The sequence below is a fragment of the Manis javanica genome, chromosome 16, assembly GCF_040802235.1.
Source record: "Manis javanica isolate MJ-LG chromosome 16, MJ_LKY, whole genome shotgun sequence".
Classification (NCBI taxonomy): domain Eukaryota; kingdom Metazoa; phylum Chordata; class Mammalia; order Pholidota; family Manidae; genus Manis; species Manis javanica.
The window spans coordinates 44,636,184-44,644,507 of NC_133171.1; the positions used below are offsets into that span (position 1 = coordinate 44,636,184).

General features: G+C 38.5%; 1 non-coding gene across 1 annotated transcript; it reads left to right on the top strand.

Moving 5' to 3' along the window:
- Positions 1-7,847: 7,847 nt before the first annotated feature.
- On the top strand, positions 7,848-7,951 carry LOC118972107 (U6 spliceosomal RNA). The gene has a single exon (XR_005060928.1). It is a non-coding gene; the product is annotated as a U6 spliceosomal RNA (small nuclear RNA).
- The last annotated feature ends 373 nt before the right edge of the window (positions 7,952-8,324 follow it).

Here is an 8,324-nt window from a genome sequence, read left to right on the forward strand (position 1 = left end):
AAACCTTACAGGCCAGAAGGGAGTGGTATGATATCTTTAATGTAATGAAACAGAAAAGACTCCAACCAAGAATACTCTATTGGTAATATTATCATTTAAATTTGAAGTAGGGATTAAACAATTTCCAGATAGCAAAAGTTGAGGTAATTCACCACCCACAAACTGTCTCTATCGTGTATCTTAAAGGGACTGTTCTAGATGGAAGTTCTCCCAAGGTTAAATAGCTGTCGCCAGAGAAAATAAAACCACAGCAAAGGATGTAGATCAGTTAATTACTAAGAAAATACAAAATTAAATCAACTACTCATAAAGTTAGTCAAGGAACACACAAAAAGTACAGAATATGACACCTAATATATAAAAAGTGGAGGAGGAAGAAGAATAAGGGGAGAAAAAAATAACCTTTAGATTGTGTTTGAAATAGAGTAATAAGCAAGTTGAGACAAGACTGCTAGATAGTAAGGAAGCTATCCTTGAACCTTTGGTAACCATAAATCTAAAGCCTACAATGGCAATAAGTATATATCTATCAATAATAAATGTAAATGGAATGATGCACCAATCAAAAAGCACAGAGTTGAAGAATGGAAAAAAAAAATAAGACCCACCTATACGCTGCCTACAGGAGACTCACCTCAAACCCAAAGACATACACAGACTAAAAGTAAAGGGATGGAAAAAGATATTTTATGCAAATAATAGGGAGAAAAAAGCAGGAGTAGCAGTACTTATATCACAAAAAATAGATTTCAAAACAAAGAAAGTAACAGGAGACAAAGAAGGATATTACATAATGATAAAGGGGTCAGTCCAACAAGAGGATACAACCATTGTCAATATCTATGCACCTAATAAGGGAGCAATTAAATGTATGAAACAAATACTAACAGAATTACAAGGGAAAATAGAATGCAACACACTCATATTAGGAGACTTCAACACACCATTCACACTAAAAGACAGATCAACTAGACAGAAAATAAGGAAGGAGACAGAGGCACTGAACAATGCATTAAAACACATGGACCTAATAGATGTCTACAGAACATTACACTCAAAAGCAACAGGATACACATTCTTCACAAGAGCACATGGAATGTTTTCCAGAATAGATGACATACTAGACCACAAAAAGAGCCTCAGTAAATTAGAAAGACTGAAATTGTGCCAACCAGCTTCTCAGACCACAAAGGTATGAAACTAGAAATAAATTATGCAAAGAAAACAAAAAAGCCCACAAACACATGGAGGTTTAACAAAACGCTCCTAAATAACCAATGAATCAATGACCAAATTAAAGCAGAGATCAAGCAATATATGGAGACAAATGATAACAACTCAACAGCCCAAAACCTGTGGGATGCAGCAAAGGTAGTTCTAAGAGGAAAGTATATTGCAAATACAGGCTTACATCAAGAAAGAAGAACAAGCCCAAATGAATAGTTTAAACTCACGATTATTGAAACTAGAAAAAGAACAAATGAGCCCAAAGTCAGTAGAAGGAAAGACATAATAAATATCAGAGCAGAAATAAATAATATTGAGAAGAATAAAACAATCAAAAGAATCAATGAAACCAGAAACTGGTTCTTTGAGAAAAAAAACAAATAGACAAACCACTAGCCAAGCTTAGGAAGAAAAAGAGAGTGTACACACATAAACAGACTCAGAAATGAAAAAGGAAAAATCACTACAGACACCATGGAAATACAAAGAATTATTAGAGAACACTATGAAAAATTATATGCCAATAAATTGGACAACCTAGAAGAAATGGACAACTTTCTAGAAAATTCAACCTTCCAAGACTGACCCAGGAAGAAACAGAAAATCTGAACAGACCAATTACCAGCAATGAAATCAAATTGGTAATCAAAAAACTACCAAAGAAAAAAACTCCTAGTCCAGATGGCTTCATTGCTGAATTTTATCAAACATTTAAAGAAGACCTAATACTCATCCTCCAAAAAGTTTTCCAAACTCATTCTATGAGGCCAGCATCACTCTAATACCAGAACCAGGCAAAGACAACACAAGAAAAGAAAATTACAGACCAATATCCCTGATGAACATAGATGCAAAAATACTCAACAAAATAGTAGCAAACCAAACTCAAAAATACATCAAAAAGATCTTCCATCATGACCAAGTGGGATTTATTCCAGGGATGCAAGGATGGTAGAACATTTGAAAATCAGTCAACATCATCTACCACATCAACAAAAAGGACAAAAATCACATGATCATGTCAACAGATGCTGAAAAAGCATTTGACAAAATTCAACATACATTCATGATAAAAACTCTCAACAAAATAGGTATAAATGGTAAGAACCTCAACATAATGAAGGCCATATATGACAAACCCACAGCCAACATCATACTTAACAGTGAAAATCTGAAAGCTTTTTCTCTAAGATCAGGAACAAGTCAAGGATGCCCACTCTCACCACTTTTATTCAACATAGTGCTGGGGGTCCTAGCCACACAATCAAAAGAATCAGACAACACAAAGATATAAAAGGCATCCAGATTGGTAAGGAAGAAGTTAAACTGTCACTGTTTGCAGATGGCATGATACTGTACATAAAAAACCCTAAATAAGCCACAGTAACCAAAACAATTTGGTACTGGCACAAGAACAGACCCATAGATCAATGGAACAGAATAAAGGGCCCACATATAAACCCACATATATACGGTCAACTAATGTACAATAAAGGAGCCATGAATATATAATGGGGAAAAGACAGCCTCTTCAACAAATGGTGTTGGCAAAACTGGGCATCTTCATGTAAGAGAATGAAACTGGATTATTGTCTAACTCCCCACAAAAGTAAACTTGAAATGGATCAAAGACCTGAATGTAAGTCATGAAACCATAAAAGTCTTAGAAGAAAACATAAGCAAAAATCTCTTGAATATAAACATGAGCAACATTTTCCTGGACATATCTCCTCAGGCAAGGGAAACAAAATAAAAAATGAACAAGTGGGACTACATCAAACTTAAAAGCTTCTGTACTGCAAAGGACACCATCAGTAGAACAAAAAGACATCCTACAATATGGGAGAATATATTCATAAATGACTTATTCGATAAGGGTTTAACATCCAAAATATATAAAGAACTCACATGCCTCAACACCCAAAAAACAAATAACCCGATTAAAAAATGGACAGAGGATCTAAACAGACACTTCTCCAAAGAAGAAATTCAGATGGCCAACAGGCACATGAAAAGATGCTCCACATCACTAATCATCAGGGCAATGTAAATTAAAACTGCAATGAGATATCACCTCACACCAGTTAGGATGGCCCACATCCTAAGAACAGGAACAACAAAAGCTGGCAAGGATGCGGACAAAGGGGAACCCCCCTACACTGCTGGCGGGAATGTAAACTAGTTCAGCCATTGTGGAAAGCAATATGGAGGCTCCTCAAAATGCTCAAAATAGGAATACTGTTTAATCCAGGAATTCCACTCCTAGGAATTTACTCTAAGAATACAGGAGCCCCATTTCAAAAAGACATATGCACCCCTATGTTTATCACAGCACTATTTACAAAGCCAAGAAATGGAAGCAACCTAAGTGTCCATCAGTAGATGAATGGATAAAGAAGATGTGGTACATAAACACAATGGAATATTATTCAGCCATAAAAAGAAAACAAATCCTACCATTTGCAACAACATGGATGGAGCTAGAGGGTATTATGCTCAGTGAAATAAGCCAGGCAGAGACAGACAAGTGCCAAATGATTCTTCTCATTTGTGGAGCATAAGAACAAAGCAAAACTGAAGGAACAAAACAGCAGCAGACAGATTCCAAGAAGGGACTAGGTTACCAAAGGGTTGGGGAAGATGGGAGGGGAGGGAGGGAGGGAGAAGGGGATTAAGGGGGACTATAATTAGCAATCATAATATAGGTAGGTCACTGGAGAAGGCAGTACAGCATAGAGAAGACAAGTTATGACTCTATAGCATCTTACTATGCTGATGGACAGTGATTGCAGTGGGGGGTGGGGAGGACTTGATAATATGGGTGAATGTTGAAACGACAGTGTTGCTCATGTGAAACCTTCACAAGATTGTATATCAATGATACTGTAATAAAAAAATTAATAAATATACCCCAAAAATGGGAATAAATACAGTAACTTATCTCATTGTGATGTTGTGAGGATTAAATAACTTATTATAAATAAAGCATGTTACCTCGCACACAGTAAGTGCACAGGAAGGGAGAGCTAATATTGTTATTAATATAAGTTACTTATTCCACAAGCCCAGAGTGAGAATGGGAAAGATCCCTCTTTGAATTGAGTTTTTGGGCTTTATGGCAGCACTTCCACGGCTCAGAGCCCTTTTTCTTGCACATGCATGCTCTGGGCTATATCCCAGATGGCTAAAGCAGCTGGAAGCCACAGGGTCAGGGAAATGGAGTGCCAATGTAAATTGGCACCAACTTGAATTTTGATATGTTCAAGCTCACTCACATCCTGCATGCATTTTTAATAGCATCTCAAAGATAATTGAGTAAGCTGATAGCAAACGAAAATTGCATTAATGTTAGGATTCCTAATTCTGTATTCACTTTTCCCTTCTCCAGACATCCTTACAACAGACCAAGGGCCATTTCAGGAAGGAATAATGGAAGTCTTTTTTCTGATTTATTAAATACTTAACTGCAGAAGGGCTTCACATCACGTCTCTAGACCAAAGCCGGAGTGACTGTCCCCATCCCTAAAAGCTCATCCAACAAGAACAAAGGAAGCAGCAGGGAAGTGAGATCCTCTAGCAAGAGAGCTGATTCGATTCCCAGGAGCCACAGACACCACATGATACCTGCCTTGGTAGGATGTGTTGTAGAAGACAAAACTATTTTGCATCCCCAGATCCCACACAGAGGCAGGGCTCTGCCCCAGTATCTTTTTGAAAGGGGAAGGATGTGAAGACAAACTTACCTGTGAGATAAATAAAGAAGAAGAAAACAAAACAAAACCAAAACAAAGAGAAATGAATGATGGCATATGCACCTTTACCAAGACACAAAGTCTCTGCCTCTCTCAGCGTAGTGCTGGTCTTTGCAGCTGAAATTTTGATTAATCAGGGAATGCCAAAGCCTTCAAATTTCTCATATTTATATGCTCCAAGAAACTGGAGAACATTGTCTCATGTTATTTTATGTACACTCAATATTTTATTTATTTATTCTTGAATAGGAAATCCATTTACATAGCTTGCAAAATCAAAAACTATAAAATGGTATATAAGGCCTTTCTCCCAGTATATCTGCCATCTGGTCAGGCCCAGCCTCCACCCCATCCCAACAGAAACTGCTGTTATTTCTCAGGTATCCCTTCCAGAGCTGTACAAGCAAATAGGAGTATGTTTTTCCATGCCTTTGTACACAGTTGTAATATACACTCACACTATTCTTTTCACTTTTGGGAAACTTTCCATAGCATTATATACAGAATTTCTTTATTCCAGATTCCATCAAGAAAAAAACAAAACACTGCACAGGACCCCTGGCCTTGGTCAGTTCTAATAAGAAAACAGAATCTTAATTGCGCAGACCTTAGGAAAGTTGCTCAGACACTTCTACCAACAAGCATCATTTGCTGGTCCAGCACCTCCAAGCAGGCAACAGGGCTCGGCTCAAGGACACGCCCTCCATACATCTCACCACCTCCTCCCTACCCTCATGCATGGTGGCAACTCAGGCCCACAACTGGAAGGTGGTTTCCCACACATCACAAGCCCACCATTCACAACCACGCTTAAATGAAGCTGCTCAATCTTCAGCTTGTTTACAATACGTGCACACTTCTTCTGAAATTAGAAAAAAATTTAATAAGTACTACATTTTCAAAATCAGTGAACAAGTGATGGTGTTTCATTAACAGGTAACCTACAAATTTTGAGTCTTTGGTTACCTGACCAAATGAATACCTCTAAGTTCACCCTATTTCTGATGCATTTCACAGCAAGTTGCGAATGTCAAAATGCTTCACCCCTAAACAGTTCAGCATGCATATATCATCAACTAGAGTCAATACTGGTTTAGCTTTTTTTAATTACACACCATGAGATGTTTGACATAAGTTTTGACAAACACCTACAATACCTAGTCAAGGTGTGATGTACAGTTTTCTATCTGCCAATCAGTAAAGACTGCTCTGCTGGGACTGCAGCTGACATGATGAGAGAAAATCCCACCAGACTCAACATCAGTGATAAGTGAATCCTTGCTTTAGCTCAGACCCAAGATGTAGTATAGGAACAGGGCATACAGAAAAATGCCACTCTCCAAGGTATCAAACATTCCAGGTACATCAAGGTTCCAGGTACCAAGTGGAAAGGGTAAGCAGGACGCATGAAAAACGCACAGGATTATAATCCAAACTGAACCCATAGAGACAATAACCTCTGAAAAGGGTCAAACAGTCTGGGTACTCAACTGGCTTTTTATCTCCACAGTCACCGTTTCTACTTTCTAAGCACTTCCCACCCACCAACCATGGATCATTTTAAGTACCTCTGACTCTTGCTACATGAGTAATAGGTGCAAAGAAGTGGTTAACAAGTCATGAAAATACCTGTGGGATAATCGACTTAAGTAAGATGTCACAACCTAGTCCGTTGTGTCATGTGAAGAAAAAAACCTGTCGTGGAGTCTAGACAGAAGACCAAGAGTCAAGAATGTGCAGTATGTCTCCAGCCCCATCAGGAGAGAGTGTGCTAAGTCCAGCCAGGGTAAACATTCCAGTTGGATTTGCAGGCATGCACCTGGCCACCTGGCATCAGCTATGTCAGTCACTAAACCTTCATCCCCACTTACTTCCCTTGTTGCATTGCTCTGCTCATCAAGGAGACTTCTGAAGACATTTGTTACTCGTGCCACAGGACAGCGAATGCAAGGACCATCTGCTCCAAGCATCTGAATCACTTGGCAGTTCCATGTCGCAGCATTCTGGTTTGTGTAGTAATCTCCTTTTGTTTGCAATGTGGGCTAGCATAACCCGGGCACATATAGGGCACTCAGATATTTTAGTTTCTGGATTTTAAATTCTGAGAACCAACCCATGAGCCCTGATACCATCAAACCATTTGGAAATCCTTCCCAAGTGGCCAGATGACTTCCACTAGCTGCCATTGCTACCTTGACTCTCTGTAGCTTTAAATGCCTAAGACAACAGGAAAAACAGTAATATCTGTCATCCTCCTGTCCAAACAGGTTCATTCCAGATGGACATTCCAAGATGGATTTTAGTTGCCCTCCTCTTTCCACTCTCCCTACCTGGATCCTGTGATCCCTTTTACTCTGTCCCCCACAACCCCCAACACCTCCAGGGTCCTAGTGCCAGGCCAGTTCTATAAAGTTTTCTCCTGAGGCCTCTTCATTGCTGGACAGATCCTCCTACACTTACTATAGGAATCTCAGTCCTTTAGAGAAAAACTTCTCCAAGACAAAGATAATTTCCCCAAAAAACAGATTATGAAAATTTCAAACACAAAGTTGAAAGAACCATACAGTAAGCACTCATACACCAACAACCTAGACTCAACAATCATTAACAGTTTCCTGTATTTGCCTTATAACCTGATCACACATCGATTTCATCCCTCAATCAATATATCCTATTTTGGGTGCATTTCAAAGTCAATTGTAAACATCAGAACACTTCATCCCTAAACACTTCAGCATGCATGCCATCAACTAGTATATATGTTCAGGGTTTTAAAAAGCATTTCCCACTCTTTACTCTTGTTATCAAAAACAGTTAAACTCTTCTTACATGTTTGTTTTGGGTTTTTTTGTGTAAAAATTATATAGTGTGTTCACTTGGGCAGCACATATACTAAAATAAGAATGATACAGAGATTAGCAGAGCTCCTGCACAAGGATGACACACAAATCTGTGAGGTATCCATTTTTTTGTAATTACATAATGTGGTCATCCCTCATACCCACCAGGACAGTTATTATCAGAAAAAAAGAAAAGAAAGAAAGAAAATACCAAGTGTTGACAAGGATATGGGAACCCTGGTTGCACTGTTGGTAGGAAATGTAAAATGATGCAGTCATTGTGGAAAACAGTACAGTGGTTCCTCACAAAATTAAAAATAGAATTACCAGACGATCCAGCAATTCCACATATCCAAAAGCAGGGTCACAGAGAGATATTTGTACACCCATGTTCACAGCAGCATTAGTCACAATAGCTAAAATGTGGAACCAAGTGTCCATTGGCAAATGAATGGATAAGCAAAATGTGGTATTTCCATACAATGGAATATCACTCTGCCTTAAA